Source organism: Gallus gallus, chromosome 6 (assembly GCF_016699485.2).
Source record: "Gallus gallus isolate bGalGal1 chromosome 6, bGalGal1.mat.broiler.GRCg7b, whole genome shotgun sequence".
Classification (NCBI taxonomy): domain Eukaryota; kingdom Metazoa; phylum Chordata; class Aves; order Galliformes; family Phasianidae; genus Gallus; species Gallus gallus.
Genome location: NC_052537.1, coordinates 14,821,211 through 14,833,925, shown reverse-complemented (window position 1 = coordinate 14,833,925; position 12,715 = coordinate 14,821,211). Strand labels below are relative to the sequence as shown.

General features: G+C 34.6%; 1 protein-coding gene and 1 long non-coding RNA gene across 4 annotated transcripts in view; one reads left to right on the top strand and one right to left on the bottom strand.

Annotated features, from left to right (window-relative positions):
* The window catches only part of LOC107053653, a 33,846-nt gene extending 23,929 nt beyond the window's left edge, over nt 1-9,917 (bottom strand). Inside the window, exons 1-2 of one of the 2 annotated variants that reach the window (XR_006939556.1) lie at nt 9,688-9,917; nt 6,718-6,807 (exon numbers count right to left, since the gene is read on the bottom strand). This is a non-coding gene — a long non-coding RNA (uncharacterized LOC107053653). The remainder of the gene's footprint in view (nt 1-6,717; nt 6,808-9,687) is intronic. The other variant, XR_001467110.4, reaches the window with a different exon arrangement.
* Nucleotides 1-12,715, top strand: part of LRMDA (leucine rich melanocyte differentiation associated) — a 634,559-nt gene that overhangs the window by 489,453 nt on the left and 132,391 nt on the right. The gene's annotated exons all lie outside the window — the stretch shown is intronic.

The following is a 12,715-nucleotide window of genomic DNA, read 5'->3' as shown; positions in this document are numbered from 1 at the left end:
CATTCTTTGTGGAGTTTCTTGTGAGTTTTCAACACTGGTGAGCGTTTTCAGTTATTTATGATTATCTTTTCTGGCGTGATAATCTTACTAAGCCTAACTTCTCTGTGTACTTACTGATCATTCGATAGTTTGCAACATGTGTATTCTTAGTGACCTTACTGTATCAAACCTTATATTCCATGTAATCTGTTTCACAGTTCTGTGTTTGTTGCCCTAGATGATTTTCTAGAGAGCTTCTCCTTACTGTTTGTGTGTTATTTATACATAATTTTGGATATATATAAACAATTGAGATGACCATGGGAAATGATTGACAGATAATCTATAAACTTGATATAAAAGCAGATATGAGTATTTCAATATCTTTTGATCTACAGAAATGGAAATTTCATGAAACTCATCTTTCTCTAGATTGTCTTGTTTGCATTTGGGTGACTTCAAGCTTTGCCAAGACAGACCTTAAAATTTAGTTTCTTTCTTTTTTTCAGTACTACTTTCTTTTTTGAAATTCAGCCCATTAAAAACCCTAAATGTTGGAAGGCCAACAAGCTCCTGACTTTGTAGTTCCATTTATTAACTATTAATCTTAGGCTTTAAATGAGAGCTATTCCTGCCAAGGCTGTCTTTGACAGTTTGCCCTATTGAGTTCATTTTATTATAATCTATATTCTAAATGAAGTGTTCATTCTGGTTTAACCACAGCTGATGATGATGTGATAGTTTCCTATAGTGAAGCAATACTTGATATAGGATGACCTTAATTAAAGAATGACGGAACTAAATTGGTTTTGATTGTTTCATGTTAGTGTTTGTGTGGTAGATAGCTAACTTCTGTAGTTGTGTAATAACAAACCATTAAAAGGAAAACAATGTTCATGGATTTTTATATTCAAAGTGCATCAAGGTTGTATCACAGCTAGACTACCTTAGTCCCTTCCACTAATGAAGCTGGCATACACTATGCCAAATGCTGCTAAAAATCAGTGTAGCAGGATATGTAGAGTAAAGCAATTGGTGATGAAGACTCATTATTTCCACTGTAGGTATTGCTGTAAGTGAGAAGTGGAGGATGTTGTTGTTTTTAATTTTTTTTTTTATCTCCCATTATAAGTACACAATGGTAGAGAATGCATTGTATTGAATGGGAGGGAGGAATCACTGTGTGTGTATATATATAAATAAACTACATATTCAATAAAAAAACAAGACAAAAAAAAAAAAATCAGCAGTCTTTTAGCCTTAACAAAATAACCTCATTTCTTTATTTAACAGTAACACTTTATTTGATTCTGAGATGTTAGTGTCAGGCAGTATAGAATGCTAGTAAATATACTTATATCACTAACTTCAGCTGATGAGGTTTTTTTTTTTTTGAAACACAGTGGTTGCTGCATAAAGAAACCTGAATAATATTCACTATATGCAGTAAATTTTACCAACTTTGACTTTGTTTTAATCTCTAACCCCTAAAAAAATTGTCTTTAGGAGCTGAGGTGAGGTGAAGCACCAAGAACTTCTTAAGCTATGAATTCCAGTTGCACCACTGCCTTTTTCTTTTCTTCCTGCTTGTATGTTTTTTGTGTTTTTTTTCCATTTGTACTCTATTTTACTTATTTTGCTTTGTTACTATGTACTGTTAATTGTATATTTAAAAGTTCTCATCTTGTTACCCTTCACCATGTTTTCTGAAGGTTAGCATTGGCAAGGTCTGTATCATGAAAGAGGGAGTACACTATTCCTGACTTAACCTCTTGTGCTTGTATCTCTGACACTTGTTGGCCATTCCAATCCATTAAACAAGCATTAGTCATCTATATAGTGAAACTGCCACAGCTCTCCATCAACTGGAAAGACATTAAGCTTTCACAGCAGGAATCAGACAGCCTTCAAAATATAAAGGAATCTCTTGCAATTTTTAATCATTCAAACCATATTAATTCTGGTGACAGTTATCCCTTAAGTCATTTCAGGCAGTTGCACACTTCTCTATTTTCACAGCTTTCATGTGCAGATCATGATTTTTTTTCTGATTGAAATATTTCCCCCATTTGTTATACTTGTATTCATACTGGGAATATTTTGAATCAGAAGAAAAAAAAAAAATTAAGCTCCCAGGTAATGTATTAAACAACAACTAGTGCCTTTAAATGGCACTTTAATGTGACTCTTATGATATTCTAATCTTCATGGTTTAAATGGATTTGTTGGCTGAAATCAAGTAACTTTCAAGGGCAGGCCCGCTATCTCTTAGTTTCAGTGTAAGTTTATTGGATATTTTTTCTTTAGTAAATTATTGAGGAAACCTAAATAATTTAAACAAGAATATCAAAAGTAAGTTTTCTCTGACAAGTTTTGTCTCTTCCATGTCCCTCTACTAAATTTTTATTCAGAAGCTATTAATTTATGTATAGAAATCTTAAGAAGTTGTCTACTCTATGTTTGGAAGCCAAATTTGAGCAGTGTATTGTTAATATCCTCATCTGACTGTTATTTTCTGGAAAATTCGATGGAGTAAATGAAAATTTAGAGTGGTTAAAAAAACAGGGAAGCAGAAGGCACATGCATAACTTCAGTGTAAGGCATCTGCTGTAATATTTTTCGTGAGCCAATCTTATAGTGGCTTTAATTTGACTGGTGACCTCTGAAAACTTAACCGTTACATATTGCAGCTCTTGAGTTTACTTCTGCGAAGAATGTAATCTTGGCTTGCAATACGAACCGTCTTTTTTTTGTTTGTCCTTTTTCCCACTAGGCTAAATTATCAAGGTTTATTTAATCATTTTCATTTTTGTTCATAGTTCTCAATTTTGATGCTGGGTGTGCATCAAGGACATCACTTAACTTCATTTCAAACTATGGCCACAATGAGTATGTCCATTTCCAACTACCGTAAAACATTCATAAATCAAGAAAAAGTGCTGTCCTGTTTAAAACTGCTGAAATGAGCTTTTTGAGCATTATGCTTACAAGAATGTCAACCTGTCACAGAGTAAATCAGCGAAGTGTCCTTAAACCTTTGTTGCATCAGGGAAATCTCTGACTTCATGGCTTGAAGCCTGGTTATTCATTTTACTGCCCCATTTCCTTCCATTGCAATACACAGACATGATTATTATTTTGTTTGGACACTTCATCATTATTAATTCTGTTTTATTTATGGCTAGTGGTTATAGGTTTTATTGCTTAATCCTCTTTAGGTTTTGTCAAAAAATAGTAAATGAAACTTCTGGTGACTCCGCGGCTTTGAAATGACACAAATATGCATTAATGCACTAGGAGCGGTGTTTATATTGCAATATTAGTAGATGCTTATTCTACAGAATTTTACAATTACTGTTCTTGTCTTGCTTGTGAAGTTTTAACTCTACTCTTTAAGGTCAAGGTTCACATGTTGAAAACAATCATTCCTGGAGAGTGGCACCTGATATTAATTCTGCGTTCTAGTGCTCCATACACATCAGATTTGATACTTTCTACTAATCTTGTGTTTAATCTCTGAGTTTCTTTTGTTTGTGACTGGTCAGTTTTAGGGATGTCCTGGCATTCTTGTGATATACGTTGTCCTCAGTTTTTCACGTTTAAGGAACTTGGTCGTCAAACATAACTTGATTTTTAATTAGATTTTTTCCTCTTCTCCAGGTTATATATAGTGTGTGTATATATGTATATTATGAATAAAAGACCCAACACTACTTCAGGAAACGTAATTATCAAAAATGTTACAAGAACGTTTACATGAAGACAATTTAGAATCAAGATAGGGAGGCTAGACTTCTATGTTTATAGACAATTACTGTAAAGATCAATTTGTATTTCATTTATAAATTGAGCAGCAATTTACATATAACTTAAATAATTATGTGACTTTAAAAGTATTTATTTGAATTTTATTAAACATACCTTCCCTTAATTGATAACAGTGGATTTAAATCCTGGCTTCAGGCGTAAATTTTGATTTATCCTTAAATGTGACGCTGTAAATGCTACTTTAGGAGAATATTTCTCTATGTAGAGGGAGAGAGAAATGATCCTGGATGTGGTGGTATTCTGAACTGCTACTGCAGAATGTTAGTTAAATCTGTATTCGATAACTGTAAATTATTCTTCCAAGAGGACTACAAGTCAATCTTGTCTTTTTGTATGTCATCTTTTTAAAGTCTTTTGCTGGCTTACTTATATTTATCAATTGTCTTTGTTCAGGTGGATAAGACTGTCATACCGGATGCATAAATGACGAAGTAAATCAAGTGTTAAGTAGGCTATGTTAATTTGCATAATCCTTTTGCAAATCCTTCTAGGTGCATCTTTGTTAAGGACTTAGATATAATGTTAGGAGATGATGGTAGAAAAAGAATATTGATGACAGCCTAATATTTCAACTATGTATTCTGTTCACAGCTCATTTTCCTTGTTTTATTTAGAGGTTGATTAGCAAATGTTACATTAATAAACAAATTTTTAATACCTGGTAACTTAATGTTATCGTAGAAAATATGTATAATAAATACAAAGTTATTAACACAACTCATAAAATTTCCAATGGTACTATTTAACATGATTAGTAAACTATATCTCAACATCACGGAGGACAGGTAAAAACTACACCTCCTTTTCTGTCTTTATATGGTTTATTCCTTTATTTCAACCTGTAGCCAATTCCTCTTGACTCAAGTTGCTGAAATTGAGTAGGAAAGCAAACTACACCATTGCTTAAGTTTGGAAGGGTGTTTTCATTCCAACTCCTCCTCCCAGAAATGGCTTTTGTTTTCTGTATCAGTATCTTTTTCTGGGGAATTGAATTGTAACTTTTTTTTCCTGGAACATTCATTGAAAGAACACGTGACCTACTGCTTCCTCAATATGTGTTGTTAGGAAAAATAGGAGTAAATGTGCAGAACCCAGTTGTGCTGCCTGTAAGTGTGCCATGTTACGTGTCAGTTTTAAAGGACATGGCTGCCTAGTCATAGAGGTTCAGGAAAAAAAAAACCCAAAACACTGTAAAAATGTGCCTGTGATAGTGCTAGAATAATAGAAAATACAACAAACATGAACTCTATGGAAAGAAAATGAATGTAGATATTGAATATTACCATGCAGTTTACCCAAACAGTCTAAATTGTTCTTTCTCTATTAGGTCAGGTGGTGAAAGAAGTTTCTTCGTGGTGGTATATCCCCCTTCACATGTTTCCATATCTCTCCCCAGTTCCTCCTTCCCTTCCCCCCCCACTCCACTTTTTTTTTTGGCTTGCACAATCTGAGTTTCAGCTCAGAAGTATAATGCTATTTTTTGATTTGTGTTTATTTTGGGGGTTTTAATTTATCCACTCAAATGGAGAAAGATTGGATACTGCTTCTTAATTAAGTAAATTTACACCTGAAATGAATTATTTTTATGTATGAAGAAACAAGTGAAGTGTTCTGAAAGATTGCTTATGCTCTTTTAAACAGGCTGTAATTTTACTGAACTGAATAATTAATCAAAACAAGATTGTTCTGCTCAGAACATTATCTTCAGAAATGGTGTTCTGTGTTATGTTACTTTATCTCAAAGCAGTGCTCTTCAGTGGAATGCAGTTACTGTCTAGAAATGAGCATGTGGCTATTTCTATCAACTAATAGTTTTAATTCTTTATAAAGATTATATTGTTTCCAATTAATCTATAGCATATGTAAAATGAGGCATTAGAACTTTAATGAATCTTAGGAGGCCTTCAGGAATTTGATCTGGTAACAGGTCTCAGTTTCTCATTCAATGTTTATCTTGTTTTTTGTGACGTTTCAATATTATTGCATTATTTGTTATCATATACTCTAATCTGGTGACTCCTGCATAGGCTGACTTCTGTGATATGAAAAGAGATTTAGCTTGCTAAGTTTCTAGTCTTCCCTTCTACTTGTGTCTAACAGTTATCTCAAAGGCATAGAATGTTTTCTGATACTTGTAGGTGATCCCACAATCTAAGTACACAGTGGCATTAATCATACAATCTCATTGTGTGACTGCCTTGTTAACATTAACTTCTTGGAATGGAAAAAGATGTCTCTGCTTTTATCTAGTTTATTCATAATTAATCAACTGTAGTTTTTAATTACTTTCATAGAATTGCTAAAACCTGGAAAAACATTATCTACTTTCCATGTAATGTCTATAACAAGTATGTTTTCAATGCATGAGGATTGAGTACTTTTCAAAACCCCATGGAAGAATTATATGGTCATATTTCTTATTCATCACTCCTCTATCTATTGTCTCCTAATGGACAAATTCAGGCTGAGGAAAAGGTACACCTTCAATAGGACTCAGTGGTGTAGGATCAAAACCTAAACCTTCAGGAATGAAAAAGCTGCTCTAAACAGATACAAAAATGAAATATTCATGTACTTTTCTAATGTTCTGTCATTTTCTAGTTGTAGTTAGCTACATGACATGACGGGCTTAGGCATGTGCTGAAATACTTCCACCTTGGAAGAACCTAAGTATCTGGATGTCTTTAATATATTTTGGGCCCACTTTCTGTCTTATTACACAAGTTCTGCATGTATGGAAGTTGAACTTTTTCTACGTGCAGTTTAAGTAAAACTTTCTTGTCAGAACTAGTGTTGCTTTCATAGTGAAACAAGTAAATGTGGACAAATGAGGAGAACAGAGGAGGATGATTCATAGGAGTGATAACAAGGCAAAAATATTTAAAAGGATGAATAGATTTGAGATGTTACCTCAGGGATCTGGCCTTGTATCTGTAGCACATTTTTCAAGAACAATGGTAGCATGAATTCTGTTGTCTGTTGGTTTGGAAGTGAGGACCGCTAGTCAAAAATGGGATGCTTTTACTATAGTACAAATAGAAACTAAAAGCTGTAATATAGAATTTAATGTTTTTATTATTTTGTATGAACTTATGTATGGCATCATTACAAATAGATTTTCCCCAGGTTGGTCATTCCAAATTCTCCTTCTCTAACTTAAGGAGTGGAGGGAATGGGTTAGGTGACCTTGGTGTTCATTTATTTCTTTTTCTTTAAAATTTATCTTTGTTGCTGGAAAAAATAGTGATGTTAGTAGGAGATCATTTAGTGTGATTTGAAATTTATGTTGTGGTTTGGGAAGTACAATAGTTTTTGATGACTCCCATGACTATAATGTAAAGGGAAAACACATTTAAGCTAACAGATTTTTTTTAATGATATTTTGGAAAAATAGTGTTAAGCCAAGTTATACACACATTCTGGCAAGTTAAAGGATCCCAAAAGTAAGCAGAATATGAAAATTTCCTTTTCCCCCTTCCCAAGGAGAGGATGTAGTAATAACTTGCCTCAAAATTATGGATTTTTTCTTTCTGAAGTATTTAAGTAGCTTAATTTAGTTAATTTAAATGCTTTTCCCAAATTTCCTTTAAGAATTTCACTATTTTTTTTCTTTCCAGAAACCTAAAATGGCCAAATGTTCTCTATATTTTGGGATATTCAAAACTTGCCGAGTAACAGTGTATCAAGTTGCAACTTGATATGTGAAATAATAGTAAAATTATTCATCCATTGCATAGAACTAATGTAGCTGGTTTGGATCTAGAATAAAAAACTTGTCCAGGTTTTCAAGTTTTTCCCATGATGCAATGTCCTCGATGCAGAAGTAACTGATTATTTGTCAGCAAACTGAAGTAAAGCTTACCTTTTGCATCCATTTATAAAATTTGAGATTATTCACGTAGTGTTATTGAACAGCTTTCAAAACTAAGTGCAGAAATACATGTTTGGAAAGACACTAGAGTTTCCTTGTTCTTAACATGTCCCAGAGGCTCACTTTCAAACAAACATCTGTCTGCTTTAGAAATAGGGACAGTGAGAGGTATTTAAGTGTTTTATTATTCTTATATTATTCTTTGATAGATGTGTAATATTTTGTAATGTTTTTCTCATACTATTTGATGATTGTTCCAAACACCATGAACCATCTATCTCCTAGACTGTTTGTTTTTTCTTTTGTATTGTTTCTCCTCTCAGAAAAAATGTCTTGAATCAGTCGTTAGAAGGGTTCACAACTCATGTCAGACTGGTGTAACTCTCAGAAAAAGGTCTAAAATAAACCAAGCTGACTCTTCTTCAAAAGAAAATGAAAACAGCAGCCCTTAAAACAAAAACTGTCCTTTTGACTTCGTATCCTCCACATATTGTCTTTGATCAGAACCATTAGACTTCCAGTCAAGGTTAAAAGTGTAATTTTGTGACATCAAAAAAAGCACTAAGCAAAAAAAACCTAAATAAACAAACAAAAAACACCCAATCACAGTTGTTTCCTAGATAGTGAGCTCAATTGCCCATAGCTGTAATGATCATTTTCCTTCCTGAGGGTCCGAAGTTGTTCTCCAGTGGGTTAAAAGAAAGGCCAAGAGCCTTCTTCCCTGTTGCCCTGTTTGACCTTAATGCTCTGTAGATTTGTAACATAAGATGAACAATGGAAACACAGATGTTCAAAAAAAGAGGACGTGAATTGATCAGTAAGCCTGATTTCTTATTTTGCTGACCTAGCTACAGCATGATAGGGAGATATAAGCCAGGTACTTGCTGTCTGAAGCTGAGTAAGGTAGCAGTGAGGGAGAAGAGAGAGGTAATAACAGATAGTGATTAAAAAATCCTTATTGTATCTGTTACTCAGATCTTGTGGTAGAGGTCTGGGGGGGAGAGGAGGGGAGCAAATCATAATCTGACCATTTAGTAAGAACTTAAGGAATTAATTACTTTGAGGGTGATGAGTATTTACTAGAGCTTCAGTATTGTGTACATACTTGCAGTGAGGTATTCCTTGTGTATTAGGGTTCTCCTTAATCAAGGAAGTTAAAGCATTGTATGATTTCTCATGGTACAGTGCATATGCCAGGAGCAAAGAACGTGAGTGCCAGGAACTGCCTCTAATTTCTCCATTCATTAGAAAGAACTCTTTGTCTTCCAAGCTCTCCAAATCATTTTGATGTTGTTCTTGAGTGATGGAACTTTTTCAGATAATTTTCAATGTAATCTCCAGTTCCAGTATGGATTTTAGTGTTGGAATTCCCTTGGTATAACTAAGAGTACTTCTTTATTTTTTCTTTTTTTCATTTCCTCTTTTTTATCCTCTGAAGTGATCTACCATAACTGTACTTCAGGTTATAAGGCCCATCTGTTTACTCAAACTCTTTGCAATGAAGAGGACAATGAGGAAGATGTATTTGCAGATCAGTTACTTGACTTTACTTTCCTAGACATTTTTTCATGCTAGGAAAATATGATGAGGATTTTCTGCCTTTTTTTGTGTCTGTTGATTCCATTGGTATTTGTTAACATTGCAAAGTTTTCTAGTGCTTTTTTATATTAGTGAAAGATGTAATATTTACAGCCTAATTAATGGAGACAGATTAACAGAAATGGACATGAATTAAACAATAATGTAACCACCACTGTCAAACCTTTTTTTTTCCATGCTGTTACCTGTGGTCATTGCTTACCTCTGACAAAGCTGAACCATGTAAATAGTGGCAAAAACCACTCCATATTTTAATTAATACTCTAACTTTTATCTGCTGGAAAAGGTTATTTCATCTCGTAGTCAGCTGTGTAACTGGGATATATTTTCTTTCTCTTCAGGAAGAGGGTGTGCATGGGGAAATGGGGTTGGATGGAAGAAGGTTAAAATAAAAATTATGAAGTACTTACAAATCTGCGTGTTCTCATGCAAGCCAGTTTTATGTCTATAATAACCCAAAGTAAGTAGCTGTATTCATGCCTTTGTCAATCTATCCACTTCGATTCGCATGGAGGTCATATTTCTATATTTTCTATTGCACTGCACTGCTGAAAATGTTTCAATTGATATGAAGGCACTTCGGAAAGAATAACTTTTATTCATTGGTGGTGGTGAGAAAATGTCCCAGTTATCTCCACCCACTGAGTGTGACTACCTGATATGTTTTTGTCTGTGTGATAAATACATATGCAAAATGTACTTTAAGAAACTTGAAAACAAGGTCATTTTGAATGCATGCCTGATCAACACTGTTTACTTATAATCATTACAGTTCTCAGCTTTGATAACGAACCATTTTTTTTCCCTTGGAATGGTACGGTATCCTTTCAAGCACTGTTAACATTAAATACAGTGTTTTGGAGGAAAACTTGCATATTTTTCAGGAGAAAAATTGATATTCCTACGAAGTTTCTGTAATTGTGTGAAGTTTATTTCTGTCCCCAGATGTCAGAAATGAAAATCTGCATAAATATATTTTGTGTAAATCTGTTGGCAACTGCTCTCCAGTCAGGTTCTTTAAGATATTAGCCTGTCTTTGAGTTTATGACAAAGTTAAAAATTATTCATTAAACTGACCTGCAGTATATTCAGTAACTGTAAAATTGCCTTGCAGTTCTATTTGGTTTGTAGATGTGATCATGAGTAAATTTTTAACTTAATTAATTGGCCGTTTCTGTTGACAAGAAATTTATGTGGTAATAATTTGCTCGAAATAGATGCCGACTGTAGGAAATGAGATATCCATCATAGGCTTGTGTTCCACCAGCTGCACAGTGGCTATTATGAAAGTATTTCAGGCTGCGACGACCCCACTGTTTGTGCAGTCAGGATTATATATACCCACGATCCATTGCCTGCCTGAGAGGCGCTCATGGAGGTCTATGATAACAAAGACTTTGTGATTTATGGCTTGCTGTGAAAGCAGAGCTTGATGAGATTAAACAATTTCATAGCACAAGTGTTTCTTAAGACCTGATTTGTAGTTGCAAGCTGATGGTAAATCACATTTATATATCTGAAAGCATGCTCAGCAGAGGAGTGCAATTACAGTTTAAGACAGCTACTTTTTATTTAATTTTTATCCTGGTTTTGTCTCTTTTATATCCCCTTCGTCTGCAAACCATTCACCTTCACAAGTCCTTTCTTGGTTAGAAGGTCTGCAAATGAAGTCCCTGATGCTCTTCTTGCTTGTATGTGCTTTTATTAATAATAATAAAATCTTAGAGGCATTTTGTGGTAGCGTTTACTGGTTTGTCCTGGCTGAACTGGGTTACTCATTTCAGCTACAGTTCTATGCTTTGTATGCTGTTCAAAATCCAGCATACTCTTAGGCAATTTCATATTCCACAAATACTTTTAAATACTGGTTTTAGTGTCTTGTATGCTATATCTTATATTTTACTTTTTTCATTTTTTTTAATTTTTATTTTTCATACTGAAGATAATTACTTTTAGGTGCATGAATTTGCTTGGATTTTCAGTGGATATTGGCTGTATCAGAGACATTCGTAAGCAGCTCCTGCTAAGTATTGCAGAAAAGCTGTTTGCATTGATATTAAACCATGATTTGTGGATCTGAGAGATTTAAAAACAAAATCACAAATGCTTATAGTACACTTGGCTTAGATGGATATGCTTATTAGTCTTCTGACTTAATATCAGATTGAAGTCCAACATGAAATCCCCAATAAAACTGAATGGTTTCAGCTGTTGCTACAAAGGCACTTTCATGTTAAAGGGAGAAAATATGCACGTGTTAAAAGGAGAAAAGTAGTATAAGCCACGGAGTTACCATTCAAACTCTTTCTCTTTTTGCTGTTATAATAAGTAAACCTAGTTCCTCAGTGTGGCAAACATTTCTGTTGGGGCTATGAGTAGCTCCTTGCTTCTTATCTGCTTTCTCAAAGGATCTCATCTTCAGTCTGTTTTTCAAGGTTAGTTTTATATTGGAAGGGGTGGTAAAGGTAAGTTTTGCACCATGCAGATTCTGTATTGAAATTGAAATCCGTTGGTTATGTGTCTCTTTACTTGAAATAAATTTGTATGCCACAAATAAAAATAATAATTCTATTACAGAATCAGATGGAGGGAGAAGACTGAATTTGAGCAGGGTATTATTGTTAAATTGCTTTATAATAAGTCAGTGTTAAAAGCAGTTAAGGCACTTTTAAGATATGTGCTTTCAAGATATGTTTGCTTTTACTAGTGTTTGTATGTTAGAAAGCTGAATGCTCAAAAATGTAAGTTAACCAGACTTATTCTTTTTAGAATCAGTTTTTTCATGCACATTTCTCATTACAATTGATCCACTTAGTTAGCTAATGAATCACAGATGTTGAGAGGTCTTTTCTATAGCCTCTAGGATGAGTTCAGATGGTGGCTTACAAGGAATTTTTGTTAGTTTGGTTGGTACTAGGGCCTGTCCTGTTCAATCATCACTTCCTGTTCAGGGAAGTGATTGTCCTTCTGTAGTCAGCACTGATGAGGCAGCTCCTTGAGTACTGTGTTCAGTTTTGGGCCCCTCACTACAGGAAAGACAGCAAAGGCCCTGGAGCATGTCCAGAGAAGGGCAATGAGGGTGGTGAGGAGTCTGGAACACAAGACTTAAGAGGAGCTGCGATTGTTTAGTCTGCAGAAGAGGAGGCTCTGGGTTGGCCTTGTTGTTCTGTACAACTACCAGAAGGGAGGTTATGGTGAGGAGGAGGTTGGCCTCTTCTCCCACATAAGTAGTGATGGGACTAGAGGGAAAGGCTTCAAGTTGCACTAGGGGAGATTCAGGTTGGACGTCAGAAAAGAATTCTTTTCTGAAAGAGTGGTCAGACTGGAATAGGCTGTCCAGGGAGGTGGTGGAGTCACCATCCCTGGAGGTGTTCAAGAAATGCTTAGGTGTTATACTAAGGGGCGAGGTTTAGTGGGGAAATATTGGTGGTATGTGGA